The sequence below is a fragment of the Anabrus simplex genome, chromosome 1 (assembly GCF_040414725.1).
Source record: "Anabrus simplex isolate iqAnaSimp1 chromosome 1, ASM4041472v1, whole genome shotgun sequence".
In the NCBI taxonomy this organism is placed as follows: domain Eukaryota; kingdom Metazoa; phylum Arthropoda; class Insecta; order Orthoptera; family Tettigoniidae; genus Anabrus; species Anabrus simplex.
In genome coordinates this window covers 1,362,093,158-1,362,107,893 of record NC_090265.1, presented here as the reverse complement: position 1 = coordinate 1,362,107,893, position 14,736 = coordinate 1,362,093,158, and the positions used below count along the sequence as shown (strand labels likewise).

General features: G+C 39.4%; 1 protein-coding gene across 2 annotated transcripts in view; it reads right to left on the bottom strand.

The window, feature by feature from the left end:
* The window catches only part of LOC136858345 (histone H4 transcription factor), a 181,978-nt gene that overhangs the window by 84,822 nt on the left and 82,420 nt on the right, over window positions 1-14,736 (bottom strand). The gene's annotated exons all lie outside the window — the stretch shown is intronic.

Below are 14,736 nucleotides of genomic sequence, written 5' to 3'. Positions count from 1 at the left end.
AAAACAATGCACAGGAAAAGGAAATGAAAGATCAAGTACACTCCGGATCAGTAGAAGAGGCGATATAAAAATGAACGGGGGTAGACACTGTAAAACTCAGAAGTAAAATGCAAGTCACTCAAAAGAAAACAGTGCGCAATTCTCTGAGCGGCAGCATGGAACACGCAGCGCTAGGCAAAGTCCCACAATGTTTACGAATAGCGGAGAGCGGTTAAATGAGCCAGTTTTTAAACACTGTCAGGCACAAAGTCACATCACAATCAAACACATACGAAGATCCATAATCGTGCAGGAGTTGAAGACAAATAGATCCATTGAAGCAACTTGCCAGTTCCCGGTGATCAGCGCGACACATTCAACATTAGGCACTGTGGTTTCAAACGCCAAAGTAAAAGGGAGAATAGCTTGAAGATCCAGTAATTTTCCTCGGTCACGAGAAAGTAATTATATAGATAAATATAATACAATTCAATATAATTGAATAAGTAATTGTGCTCCTATAGAATACTTAGAACAGTTGACGTGAAGAAACAATTGTGAAAAGAAAAAAAAAATTAACTTTAAACCTATCTATGTATGACATGATTTGTCATTTGATTTTTCCTTTTACTTTACTTTCTGTCACCATTTTGCTCTTAGATCTCTCTTCATCCCCATCTTGATTCTATTCTTTTCTGTCAACCTTATCTCTCTTTCATATCTGGATTTCAATTTTCATGAACATTTCTTCTGCCTGTTATCGGTCTAATGACCTTGTTATTTTCTATTTCCTAACTCACAGCCGTGAAAATATCAGACTCAAAGAAAAATGGTGGCATGACTTTTCTTTTTCAGAATAAAATACCATACAGTGAGCTATCCGGCAACAAACGAGAGTGCCATTTAATCAAGAAAGCAAGGGTCAACTGAATTAAAAACTTCCATCATTTTCCTGCGGTTCGTCTCTTCCTCACAACATGAACCAAAAATATGTGTCTATTAATTTGGGCCACGAAAGTATCAAGAGCTAACAATGATGAACTGTTTAGTTCACTACTGAGATCAATGAATTAGCATAACTGCTATAATATAATGCTTAACTAGACTGGGTTCTATTTCTGACTCTGCTTGGCTGAAGGCAGCTTTGAGGGAGAGGAACAAGGTACAGTATATTCAGGTTCAGAATATGTAACTGCTTGTCTTTACCTCCTCTTTTATCATTTATTTCTCACCACATTTTCTCTAGAATGTATTCCTCTTCATGTTCCTATCTATAACTTGATTTGTCACTTGTTTGTTCCTTTCTATTATGTATACAGACCTGTGGAGTTCCTTTCATCCTGCTATGATTGTTCTATGTTCCTAATCTTATACTACATGTATTAATCTTCACAGCAGCCTCCATGGCTCAGGTGGCAGCGTGCCAGCCTCTCACCGCTGTATTCTGTAGTTCAAATCCCGGTCACTCCATGCGAGATTTGTGCGGAAAAAGCAGAGACAGGACAGGTTTTTCTCCGGATACTACAGTTTTCTCCTGTCATCTTTCATTCCAGCAACACTCCCCAATATCATTTCATTTGTCTGGCTCCACAGCGAAATGGTTAGCGTGCTGGCCTTTGGTCACAATGGTCCCGGGTTGGATTCCCGGTAGGGTCGGGAATTTTAACCATCATTGGTTAATTTCACTGGCACGAGGGCTGGATGTATGTGTCCTCTTCATCATCATTTCATCTTCATCACGATGTGCAGGTCACCTATAGTCGTCAAATAAAAAGACCTGCATCTGGCGAGCCGAACATGTCCTCGGACACTACTGGCACTAAAAGCCATACGCCATTTATTTATTTATTTATTTATTTATTTATCATTTCATTTCACCTGTCAGTCATTAATCATTGCTCCAAAGAACTGCGACAGACTCACCGCTAAATTGGGGCTTCATTCATTCCATTCCTGACCTGGTCGAATGACTGGAAACAGGCTGTAGATTTTGACTTTTCATCATTCATCTTTATATTTATGTCTCATATTTTTCCACCCTCTCTCCCTACATCAAGAGCCCACCCTCCTAATAAAGTAGGAATACTGAATGGAGGGTGATTTGGGATATAAATAAGATTATGGAGTGGGTATGTGGAAATTTCAGAGTGAGATTTGTACATCCTTTTTTTTTTTTTGCATTGCCCTGACACAGATAGGTCTTATGGCGACGCTCAAACAGGAAAGGCCTGGGGATAGGAAGGGAGCGGCCGTGGCCTTAAGCAAGGTGTGAAAATGGGAAACCATGGGAAACCATCTTCAGGGCTGCCGACAGTGGGATTGAAACCCACTATCTCCCGGATGTGAGCTCACAGCTGCGCGCCCCTAACCGCACGGCCAACTCGCCCGGTGATTTGTACATCCTTATAGGTGGAAGAGATAGGGATCTATGTTCAGATGGCCTTCACTTGAACCGCAATGGTACATATAATCTAGGGAGTTTGTTTAAAAGGGTAATAGAGAGGTACATTCAGGGAAAAAGGGTAGATGAGGGAGTGGAGACAAGAGTACAGGGAGCTGGAAGTCAAGTTGAGATGATATTAAATTGTTAGTGTTAAACTGTAGAAGTATTGTAAACAAGAAACAGAATGAAGTAATTTAATAGATATATATTTACCAAATATTGTAATAGGAACTGTATCATGGCTGAGTAGTGATATTGTGGTTGCAGAAATTTTCTCACTGAACATTGTTTATTGTAGAGATGGGTTAGGTGGTGGTGGTGGTGATGATTATTGTTTTAAGAGAAAGTACAAATGGGCGACCATCCTCCATTAATACAATCAGAGGGGAAAAGGAAGGGGTCTAACACTTCGAAACATGAAGGTATCAGCCAAAGAAAGACACATGCCATGAATAACATGTAAATGAAAGACTCCCTAGGTCTTGGTTGCTCTAATAGTCGGGGTCAGAAAATAACAAGAGATGACAAAGGGAGGTCGGATAGGATAGACTAAAGTAAGCAGCCTGCCACAGGTAAGTGGAAGCAATACTAGGACTCAGCTAAGAGGCCCATGGTCACTGACCCAAAATCCCAAGTTAATAATCCCTGGGTGAGGAAAGATAGGAGGAGCAGTATTCATACTGGCAAAATAAAAATTTGTAAGCTAAAAAAAAAAAGTTAAGGATGAGAAATATGAAATTTGAAGTGTAAGATTTGTCTCTAAAGTTAACAGGGAACTTGATGTTTTTGGGGTGTACATATCTGGCAAGGCTGGTGCTGATGCAGAATTATTTAGCAAGATATCCAGCTATGTGGGGAACGGCACCGAAAGGTATGATATTGTAATGCCGATTTGAATTTACTAGCTGTTCAATGGGAAAGGAATGTGAATGAGAGAAAGCATGACTAACAAATGGTGAAAAGGTTAATATGGGAAGGACATTTGAATCAGAAAGTGAATGAACCAACTGGAGGGAAAAATATTCTAGACATGGTGCTGATAAAACCAGATGAGCTCTATAGAGAAACTGAAATGACAGATGTTATCAGTGATCATGAAGCTGTTTTCCTCACAGTTAAAAATAAATGTGATAGAAAGACAGGTTGTAAAAGTCAGACTATTAGGTTGCCATGGTAAGCTGTCAAAGAACATTCATGTAAAATAAATGTGAGCGAAAGTCTGTCTCTCTGTACCAGAATCACACATGAGAGATGCTAACTTCCTCCACTTGAATAATGCTTCAGCGTAAACACCAAGGCTAGTCCGAATTCTGTTCAACCTACTCCACGCCCTTCTGGGTAGATCGAATCCAATGAAAGGACCCATTATATTATAGTAGAGAAATAAGAGATTAAGAAGGAGGAACTTATCAGAAAGAAATATAGTTTTGAATAGTTGCAGGAGTAAGGAGAAATTGAAGAAACTTACTAGGGAATTGAATTTAGCAACAAAAAAATCAGCACAGGATAACATGATGGCAAATTAACCCAGCAACCCAGCGGAAGGTTGGGTAAGCAATCCCAGCAGGAAACTGGGTCGGTGAGCCGATCAGTGCTGGTGGCTTCAAGGCTTACAACCTATGATAGCTAAAAACCCGTTACCTTTTAGGTAACCACCATTACAACTCTCGTAATACTCAAAACATGGAGACAATGAATATTCAGAAATGTACCCCAGGTGGTAAACAATCCACTCCCTCACAGTCTGCGGCAAGCAGGTCATCGGATTCTGGGGAACCTGCACCTTCATGCTTCCCACTTCTATTTAATTCTGCTAAATGACAACCAAAGAGAAACATAGAGTAATTTGCTACAATAAACATTATTTCCCTACTGAAGGTAGGTAAGCTCAAACAAATGCTTGATGTGCTGGAAAAGTACAAGGTTATGATAGCTGCGCTACAAGAGACTCGGTTTACCGATGAGGATACAACAGAGTCTGGAAGGTACAAAATCTACAAAGGGAAACCTGGTGAAAGAGTTATCAAGAAATTAGGTACTGGATTTGCGGTACACCACAAGATGGTTGACCATATTTTAGATTTCACTTCACCTAACGGAAGGACCTCCTCGGTATCCTTCAGGTCTCGTAATAGAGCATACACAATCGTAAATTTCCACTCGCCCACGAATGACACAAACCGTTCAAACCTGGAAAATGTAGAACAATGCTGGGCCACCTTAGAAGAAACTCTAGATAAGATCTCTTCCCACCATTCCATCATACTCATGGGAAACTCAATGCACAAGTCAGTAAGGAGTGGAAGTACCGGAAGATAGTAGGCCATTATCCAGCCCATAAGAGAACAAACAGAAATGGAGAACGTCTCATTGAACTCTGTGACAAGTACAACTTAGTCCTGAAATCAACAGCCTTCAAACGTCTACCTAGAAAGGCCAAAACCTGGAAGAGTACAAATCCTATGCTAGGTGAATTCCAGTTAGACCATGTTGCTATAGCACAGCAACATCAAATGGACATACAGAATGTCAAGGTATTACGAGGAACCAACAGACTCTGATCACTACCTTTCACTTGTCAAGATTAATATGCAACCCTTTAGGAAAACACCAAATCTCCAAAGTAGTCATAAGATACCCAGGTTCAACACTCTGTGACTGCGCGATGAGGACTGTGATTTTCAGGATACCCTCATGAAGAATACAGAGAAAGAAGGATGGCCTGCCTTACAAAAGGCCTTGCTGGATGCTGCTCAAGAAACTATCCCTGCATCATCAACCAAAGGCAGACACCCATGGTGGAGTACAAAGTGTGATGAGGTTATAGAAGAAAGGCGTAAAGCCTGGACTAGGTGGAACCAACATAAAATTGAAGCTACAGCTAACACCATCCGCAGTGCCAAGAGAAATTACCTCAAGAACCTAATGCAACAGGCTGGGAATAATTTTCAGAGAAACAACTCAAGAGACCTGTACAAAGGACTTAAGAAGCAAAGGACCCAGTACACAGCTCCTACCCTCATCCTCCACGGGCCAGATGGAAAACTTCAACTGAACAATAAAGACTGCACTAAAACTCTTGCAGTTATTTCCAGAAGCTACTAAACACGGAGGAACTTGAAGGAAAGCTTATTTTCCATGAGCCTTCACATAGGAACCCTGATTCTCAACCACCTACGAGAGAAGAAATAATGGACATCATCGGTGGTCTCAAGAACAACAAGGCTTCAGGTGAAGACGGCATAGTTGCCAAAATGTGGAAACATGCATATGACCAGTCTTTGCAGAGCATCCATCAAATCATAAAGGACATATGGACAACAGAGTCCCTACCCGAAAGGATGGACGTCTGCCGTGATTCATCCCCTCCACAAGATGGGAAGACAGACCTCAACAATTATAGAGGTATTTCCTTGTTACAAATTACCTACAAGATCCTCTCTGTAGCCCTGCTCAATAGAGTTACCACACAGCTAGATTCACACTTAGGTGAATACCAAGCTGGTTTCCGTAAGACTAGATCTTGTTCAGAACAGATACACAATCTTAAGAGAGTTCTCAATTACAAAAGCCGAGGTGGACATCCCTGGATGGTGGTACTAGTAGATTTTCAGAGAGCTTATGACTATGTGGACAGAGACACCCTTTTCTCCATACTATGGTAACTTGATCTGGATGGGAACACCCTATGATTAGTCCAAGCCACTCTGAGGAACACGACGTCCAAGGTCAGATACAGAGGTGAACTATCTGAAAGCTTTCCAATCAGAAAAGGAGTTAGACAGGATGATGGCCTCTCCTGCATTCTCTTTAACTGTGTCCTGGAAAAGATCATTAGGGAATGGAGAACAATGCTACCACCGGGAACTGGAATGAAGCTTGGGTACAAGAGAGACCTCCTCATTGTCCCGTGCCTAACCTTTGCCGATGACCTCATTCTACTGGCAAACAATATGGAGGAGGCTACCTAAAACTTACAGTCTTTATAGTGTACCAGTTAAGACTGGTCTGAAGATCAGCATCCAGAAGACTGAATTTATGACCAATATCAAAGAGGCCCCTTCTACAGTTCCTCTCACAGGCGCTACCATACGAAAAGTACCTGCATTTAAGTACTTGGGAGAATGGATCTCTGCGAATCGAGCGAGAATCTAGCCATAGATGCCAGATGTACCAAGTATGAAAGGGCTTATCACTCGTGTCGTAGTATCTATGCATCTAAGTGCCTCTCCAAGAACCTCAAACTCAGACACTACAATTCGGTCGTCAAACCATCTGTTGTGTGTGCTTCCGAGTGCCTTGTAATGGCCAGGAAGGACCCACTCAGAAAGCTGGAGTTAAAAGAGAGGAAGATCCTGAGGAGGATATTAGGACCAATCAGAGAGGAAGGAGGCATTTACAGAATCCGCCATAATGATGAACTGTATGAACACCAGGAGGACATCGTCACATGTATAAGGAAAAGGTGCCTGACCTTTTATGGACACTTGGCCCGTCTGGATTCTGAAAGACTCACCAACAGGATAATCATAGTAACAGGAAGAGGCAAGGCTTCTAAGAACAAATGGATCACGTCAGTTAAGTCGGATATGGAACAACTAGGTATCCCACTGGGACAAACTCATAACCAAATACTGTTCCGTCAAGCCATCTGTTTTCCCAACGTCCCTTACAAGTAAGAAGATTACAGGAACTAAGTGGACAGAGGAGGGAAAGCTGGCTCATAGTCAGCAAATGAAGGAGTATTGGAAGAAGAAGAAAGTAACAACTTTACCGAAGAGTAGATACGAGCCCCGTGGTCCTCAGTAGGCCTAAACGACAAAAAGAAGAAGATCGCAAATTAAATTGGCACCCATATGAAATTTAAGGAACAATGGAAGGATGTGTAGGGAAACATTACAGCAGAAACAGGTTCCAGGAAGGACATTCCAGGGATCATTAGTGAACAAGGAGAGTGTGTATGTGAGGATTTACACCCGGCAAACGTATTCAGTCAGCAGTATGTAAAGAAATACTGGCAAATTACTTAAATTTGCCTACGATATTAAAGACAGTTACAAAAAGATACAAAAGTTGAAAATTAGAAGAGTAGCTGGCATTGACAAGATTTCTGGGGATATACTAAATACAATGATGTAGGATGTAGTGTTATATCTGAAATACTTACATGATTACTGTTTGCATGAAGGAGTGATACCAAATGAATGGAAAGTTGCCATAGTAGCCCCAGTGTACAAAGGAGAGGGTGTTAACATAAAGCAAATAATTACAGACCAGTCAGCTTAATGTGCTGTTTGTAAGCTCTGGGAAAGCATTCTACCAGATTATATTAGACGTGCTTACAAAATTGAAGTGATGTGCCGAATAGGGGTCTAACCACCAAAATCTCTATTATGAGTTAATTACAAAAAACGCCATCTTGGACTAGAGTTAGACCCCTTTTCCTCACGAGACAGAAGTTCTCCATCCTCTAGCACAGCAACGAGTTCCAAATTCTTCCACATGACTACGCCACTATGCAGGATCGTCCATATAGATCCTTATTCTGATGAAACCTCACTTTAGGAAAAATTGTTGGTTAGATCCCTTTTTGGCGCATCGCTTCAATTATTAACTGGATTGATAGGAGGCAGTTCACGTTTAGGAAAGGTTATTCCAGTGAGGTTCAACTTGTAGGATTCCAGCAAGATATTCAGCCCTTATTCAGTGCTCATGGCAACTAATATGGCAAAATTGGGCGATAAATTACAAATACATTAAAATAATAGCCCTCATAATTTTATATTTAATTCTGGGCAAATGGTGTAAGTTGACAGGATGTCAACAGCGCCAATTGTCTAGCAAAAGGATAAGGTGAAAGTATATCAGTCACAAGAGAAAAGTCCTTGGGAACCGTTCGTTGTTGAAGCCAGCGTGACCTCGAGAATGCTATATTTGAAGCGAAAGAAGACTGGGATGACAATGAAACAAATGCATCACCTGTTAACGGCCGCACGCCTGACACCTGGCCTGAGGATAACTGTGGGCGGAACTTCAGGTGATTACAGCAGACAGTGGAGTGACTACATTTCAAAGAAACTGGAGGGATGCGCTAAATTAAAACTATTGGAAAGCATCGTACAAATATTTTAAAAGTATTGGACCAGGACGTGCTTGATGGTCCTATCGAGCGTGATATGACGAGAGTATCTAAATTAATAAAAGCACTAGCACGAGGAAAGAGAAAATCTTATTCTTATGATCAAGAGTCATATTCTTTGATCCAAAAAGTCTTAGTGAGGAGTGTTTTCATCTTATACTTAAAGCGAAAATGTGAAGAGAAGTCTTTGAACTGGTCCATATGATTGAGAACTTTACCATGTGAGAACATTATTATCATGGGAATGACTGAACAATTAACATGGGATTTTGAGTGAAAGAACTATGGCCTTGTTTTCATCAAACTACAGTACAGTTAATGTACAAATTCATAAGAGGCAGATACTTAGTAATGAATAAACAGTCAGAACGTTATTTGGCATGTTTTAAGGAGAGCAGATATATTCATCAGTCGAGAACTTTTACAACAGATTCTAACTTTGTAAATATTAAGGTGACATGGCACATCAGTTAGAAATGCTACACAAATTAGTCCTGGACTTGGGAGATAGGAATTCAACTGCCAGACACATATTACGTAAATGAGAAACTTGTTTGGAGAGATAAGAAGGAACATAGTCAGTAGGTCAAGAGATAATGAATAGCAACTATTCAACTATGTTATTATATCTTATGGGTTGTGGAATGCAGGCAATTACCTATCAGTGTACCATAATCTAGGCAGCTCCAGGAAATAACTGCATGTATTTACGAGTGGGCACCAGACGCAAGAAAGAAGCCATCAGTAAAAGTGTTGCAGACTGGACTTGCAGATACGGAGCCGTGGTGGAGATTTTTTATCTTATTGCGGATGATACTGTAGTGATTTTTGGTCACTAAAACCATGGGGTAACCTGGCTGGAGGTGAAGTTGACAATTGGGGATGAATACTCAATTTCATATTATTTTATAATGAACACCTACATAATTGCCCTGGGAATAGGATAATTTTCTAAATTTTCATTCAAATGTAGAATCATTTTCTAATTAATTGTAAATACTGTGAAGTAAATAATGACCTGTTCATGAGGTCATATTGTTTGTATTTTTCTTTCATACCAAGTGGGTTAACTTGATATTTATTTAATTATTTGGATTTGTTTTCTTTGCTATTTTTTTATCCTTTTTTCTTGTGGAGATGCTATGTACACCTCAGGGTTTAAAGTAGATGTCATGGCAATAATGCCAAGACACATGATCTATATTAACTTCAGTAAAGTTATTATGAGAATCTATAAGGACAAACATGCAGTCAGATTCCATCATGCATGCGAATGAATGTGATTGTGGTAGATTTGGATGGATCTCACATCTGATGCCAGGTTAGGGTCAACAAGAGCTATGTAAATAGTTTGTACGGATGTACATGTCTATTTTCGTGGAGATTCAAGCTCTGCACAGACTGATAGTGTCTTTGCCCATTTTCCAATGAGTAAATATGTGTTTTGCAATGTTGAATTGTTAGTGTTGTCATGATTTCGAGAGGATGATTCATTTATGAACTGGCAGAATCTCTATTTCAAAGTCATTAATTATTAATGTGTTTATTAGATTTCCAGTCATCATTTGAATGTTTATTTATTTGGAAATGCTCATTATGTTACAGATGTAGTTTAATATTCTTCATTTATTACATCAGGTTGACAATGGCTGTTTCAGTCATCAAGATTAAATTTAAATCAATGAAAATTTAATTGACAAGATGATATAATTTCCAGTACATGTGATTAGGATGTTCATGATACATTCAAAGATGTTCTAGGAAGAATCAGATGGTTTGAGTTGTCATCAATTGGTCATCATATCCCTTTCAGACCGTGTACGCACAATTGTGTGGGTTCGTATTCTATTTATTTCTGAGCTTATTTGACGTTTTCTTGGAGCTAGACTGGACTGCAGTGCTTGTAAGGGACATGTAGCATGTACTTCAGCTGTTTTTAATTTAGAACTTGACCACCAGGGGGCAAGAAGAAGAGTTTAAAAATACAGTTCATTAGCAAGATGGCGGGAAGCAGTAATGCCTAAAGTAAGTATTTATTTGTTGCATTCATATTAATCTAGAAGCTTTACTGAATATCAGAATATAATCAATGAAGTGTGTAAATTGTGTAACAAACGTAAATTGTGAACTTACAACATCGTACTAAATACCATGAGGTTTTCAATGTTGATACGCACATATGTGCGAGCTAGGTTTCCTTACAGGCAATGCATGCAGGAGTGCTGGGTGCTGTCACAAAAACGACTGTGAAAGCAAAACTCGTACTCTACATGAGAAATGTAGGGGAGACCAGGGCAAATTGACGAACGGGGCAAGATGACTAATGGCAAATAACTCCTTTAGTTACCTACCGAAATTGTTGGCTACCCTGTGTCCTTGAGTGCCACCCTAGCCCGCTATAAGCTATTTGCAACGGAACTTTCCATTCAGTCTGAGAGTGGTCATTGAGGGTGAAGGTATGTTTCGTGCGTCAGTGTTATAATATTCAAGGTAAGTTCAGCAAGGTTTCGGGATTATATAGTGTGAGCTACGCAAATTGTTACGATAGTATTTTGTTAGTACATGTACTGACTTTTTTGGTTTGTGGAGGATCTTATAGAATTTAATCCCTTGTTCAGTGGAAAAATACTATACATAAGAAAGAACACCTGGGGCAAGATGGCGGGGGCAAGTTGACGAATTCGTCATCTTGCCCCACGTCTATCGACTGTGAAAATGAATGGCATTTTAATAGCTGAATTTCCCTGATCATTGTTTTAATTTATTATTATTATTATTATTATTATTATTATTAGCATTATTATTACAGTAATAGCAGATATTTAGGTATGATTTTATTCATATTTTTAGACATGCATAGAAATTATAAACGCAAAACGGAAAGGAGGAGCTGGAGTGAAGAAAATATGACTGCAGCCCTCCGAGCAGTAAGAGAAGGAATGTCATGTAACGCCCCTGCATCTTTACATGGCATTCCGGAAGCTACACTGAGACGTTACAGAAATACAGCTGACAAAGATTTGCCGGTGCATGGGGGAAGGTTTCGCAACACATTTTCACATGAACAGCTTTTAGAATTACAAAGATATCTTACAGAAATAAATCAGAGACTTTTTGGAATGACCAAAATACAGTGCAGGAGATTAGTGTATGATTTCGCTGAGACGAACAACATTGCTCATCCGTTCAACAACGTAACAAGAATGGCCGGAGAAGCTTGGCTCACTAACTTCTTGAAGAACTTCAACTTTACGATGAGAACTCCTGAAGCAACCTCTATAGGGCGTATGATGGGTTTCAATAAGGCTGCAGTGCACAAATTTTATTCAATATTAAGAGAAATTCGCCTAAAGTATGGTTTTGCGCCACAAGCGATATTCAATGCGGATGAATCAGGTCTTTCCACTGTGCCCAATAGACAACCAAAAGTGATCTCTCCAAAAGGTACTAGACGTGTAGCTAAAATTACGTCCGCAGACAGGGGCAGAAATATCACTCTAGTTTGTGCCATGAGTGCCAGTGGACAGTATGTCCCACCATTTTTTATTTTTCCAAGAAAAAGGATGAAACCAGAGCTACTGAGTGGTCTTCCTCCTGGATCTGTTGGACACGCAAATGAAACAGGATGGATGAATAGTGATCTGTTTGTTGTTTACTTACAACATTTTGTGAATCACATAAAGCCCAGTAAAAGTGATCCTGTTTTACTGATTGTGGACAACCATAGTTCACACATTTCTTTACAGGCAGTCAATTTTTGTCGGGAAAAAGGAATCGTCATGATTGGATTGCCACCACATACGTCCCACAGACTGCAGCCACTTGATGTGTCGTTCTTTGGACCCCTGAAGACGGCGTACTCGCAGGCTTGTGACAATTATCTGGTGTCTCATCCTGGACATCAGATAAATTATCGAAACATTGCACGAGTTTTTTCTGGAGCATACACAAAAGCAGCGACTGTAAGCAATGCCATAAAAGGTTTCGAAGGAACTGGAATAGAGCCATTCAACCCACAAGTATTTGATGAAGGCGACTATGCTCCCGCAGCTACGACAGACAGAGATTTACCAGAAGAACCAGTGCCTTCCACAGAGTCTGATCCATCCACTCACTCGCCAGATCTTACAATCTCAACAGAACATGACAACTTAAAGCAAGAAGCAGCATTGCCTACACCGCAACCAGGACCTTCTTCTCGGCAGGACGAAGAAAATCAATTGAAGTCCTCTACGAGCACTTCCATCTATGACCTGATGCCTTTGCCAAAAGCTCAGAGATCAACGACCAGGAAAAGGCAAGCTGGATCAGCTTCAGTCATAACAACTACCCCTACAAAAGACATATTATTACGAAGAGAAGAAGAAAAGAGAAGCAAAGAAACTAAGGAAATGGAAAGAAAGAAGAAGAAACTGGCAGAAAAGGGCCCTCTTTTCACATCTACATTGCTTCCTAAGGACAAGAACAGATTTGAGTGCCCTGTGTGCAGTGTAACTTATGTAGATCCCCCGGAAGAAGACTGGATTCAGTGTAGTAGATGTAGTGAATGGTGGCATGAGAAGTGTTCTAGTTATGAAGGAGTTTTTGTGTGTTGGATTCAGTGTAGTAGATGTAGTGAATGGTGGCATGAGAAGTGTTCTAGTTATGAAGGAGTTTTTGTGTGTGATTATTGTTAAATTCTCTACAATCAAAGGAGATCTTAAAACTTTGATATTGAAGTGCCGAACTACAGAAATATATAACTATGAAAGTGATGTTTATAGTGACATTGTCCATGTGTGTATACTAAATACCATTTCAAGCTATATTACAAAGTTTGGTGTAGGTTAGAATAGGTTTGGATTTTTCGTTATCTTACCCCGACAGGTTCGTCAACTTGCCCCGCCACTGGGGCAAGATGGAGAATTTGCTGAAGTTATGAATTTTATTTAATTACTTTGGAACATCTTTCAAGAGTGTAATTATAAGGTCATAATATAACAGAGTATAGTGTAATGTATGCATTAAGTGTGAATAAAAATGATTTTGAATAATCTTGTTTAACATACGACCTCCCAAAGCTTAGCATCGTCAACTTGCCCCGGTCTCCCCTAATGTATAAGATTTTAATTGCTTAAAATCGTTCCATACAGTAAAGTAGAACATTTGATCATGTACATGTGCATATTCACATGTACTGAGTTGAATTTTTTATTTTTTATTTTTTGTGAGTAGTGAATGAAGTCCTGACACACACAATTGTGTGGGTTCTGTTTTTCAGCCAATAGTTCTAATTTTGTAAAATAAACTGTAAAAACATGTATTTGAGAGCATTTTAGTAAGTTTTTGATGTTTTGACACCTCCACATTTCTTTCAGGTCTGATGACAAGTTGCTGCTGCCAAAAGCAAAACTCTTCCTCAATGTAGAAAATATAACGTTTACTTGTGTTTGAACGAAGATTTAATTGTTTTAAATTATTCCCCACTGTAAAATAGAACATTTGATCATGTACATATGTATATTCACATGCATTGAGGTAATTTTTCTTTTTTGTAAGTAGTGAATTAAGTCCTGACACGCACAATTGTGCGGGTGCTTTCTTTCAGATGTTAATTTTTATTTTGTAGAATAAACTTAAAATATATGTATTTAAGAGCATTTTAGTCAGTTTTTGACGTACAAACAAAAATTCACACCGTCAGTTTTCTTTCAGGTCTGAAAGGGATATAAACGAAATTTAGGACTTTAGGGTTGATTCAGTGATATAGGGGAATTGTTCTTCAGTTAAAGGCCAGCGTAATGTGCATGTATATTTGTGATAGGCTTGCCTTGGGCAGTATTTAAATTTGCAGCATCATCAATTCAGCCTGGACTGGTTGGAGACCAGTGTGCCATTTATTTATTTATTTATTTATTTATTTATTTATTTATTTGGGAATTGGAATCCCAGAATATTACTTAGCTGCATTAGGAGCTTTTACCTCTGTGTTGTTTTATTCTGCCACGGGATAATCTGGCGAGGGTAATATTTGACTACTAAGGAGAGTTTTAATTAATGTGGTCTATTGTTATATTTCACCCATGTTTCTAGAAGTTGTTGGATTTGATGATTCATGAGTCTGTTCTTTATGATTTTTATTTGTCCCAATTCAGTTAGGATTCAAGTGTAGAAATGAGATACCAAGTGCCATGTC